Below are 1604 nucleotides of genomic sequence, written 5' to 3'. Positions count from 1 at the left end.
TAAGAGCTATTGGACTAAGAAGCACTCCAAATTGAGTGAATCACCAAAGAGAGAACAACCACCAAAATTGAGGACCGTTTTGTAATTTTGTAATTTGCAATTTACTTACCTTCATTGCTTTCATGTTTTGTAACAAAAAGGCCTTTCATTGGAAGTGTGTTGGGAGCCTCCAATAGGTTACCAAACTTCCATTTGTGTGTAATAATTTTAGGCAATTTTCCCTTAGAATTGTGAGTGTTTTGTTGGGAACCTTAAATGTGGTCATCCAAACACTCTTAGGATTCGCCTAGTTTACATTTCTTGATTACTTTCGTAGCTTATTTCTTTTACCTTCCATTGTCAAACCGCCTAGATAGCTTGCATTTTACCAATTAGTTTTTACCTTATCTTTCACACCTCTTTTAGTGTTTATTTTGGCTAGTTTCAACCATAGTTTCTTTTACCTTTTGTTTTCAAACCTCCAACAAGAAAGAACCACAACTTAGGAACCAACATGAGTCATCATTCATCTAGTGTTAATGGCAAGGGTACTAGTCATAAAGACCCTTCATCTAGAATCTTAGATGAGTTGAGTTCCCTCAAGTTATGGAAAGAAAAACAAGAGAGAAAAGAAAAAAAAAAAGAGTTGAAGAAATAAGTTGAAATTCTGATACCAATGCCAGATGTCGTACAGGATGTCACGACATCACGCTTCAGAACATGCAGATTATCTCTGAGTGTATGAACAGATTAAACAAGTAAATAACACAAGAGAATTGTTAACCCAGTTCGGTGCAACCTCACCTACATCTGGGGGCTACCAAGCCAGGGAGGAAATCCACTAAAATAGTGTTAGTTCAAGGTCTAACAGCCACTGTTTACAACCTTCTCACCTAACCACTACCCGTGCAACCTCTACCTAAGAGCCACTCTTAGATATGAGAACCCCTCTCACTCCCTCTCAAACACTCTCCCGTGTTTACAATTAAATCAAGGACACTTCAGAGATTGCTCTCTGAACAAAAGAGATCAACTCTACACACTAGAGATCAACTCTACACACTCAGGTCCAACACTTGATGTTAGGGTACCATCAAGGTGGCTCACAAAACACTCAAGTCCCAAAACTCACAAAACAACTCTTCAATCCCGGACTTGGTACAAAACTCGTGCAGCCTCCATGTTTTTATAGCAGTGTGTGTGTCTGGGCTGCAACAGCTTGTGCTGGATGAGATCTATCATTCTTCCTGAAAATCTGCACTTAAAGAACTAAAAGATAACGTTTGATCTTTTAGTTTTTATCTTTAATCTTTAATCCCTGAACGAACTCTTCTAGTTTGTAATTCGAACTTTAATTATCTTTTAATTCGTTCCTAAAGATAGATCATCTAATCTCTTGCTAACTGCACAATAATCTGTTAAAGATATAACAGATTTATATGTCCAGTATTTTCGGGCAAGATGTCCTGGACATCGTATCCGACATCGTGGATCCTGCAACTTCAATGCTTTTAGCAACTCCAGTATTTTCGGGCAGGATGTCCTGGACATTGTATCCGACATCGTGGATCCTGCAGCTTCAATGCTTTTAGCAATTCCAGTATTTTCAGGCAGGATGTCCTGGA

The sequence above is a fragment of the Glycine max genome, chromosome 18, assembly GCF_000004515.6.
Source record: "Glycine max cultivar Williams 82 chromosome 18, Glycine_max_v4.0, whole genome shotgun sequence".
NCBI lineage: Eukaryota > Viridiplantae > Streptophyta > Magnoliopsida > Fabales > Fabaceae > Glycine > Glycine max.
This window is presented reverse-complemented; position numbering follows the sequence as displayed.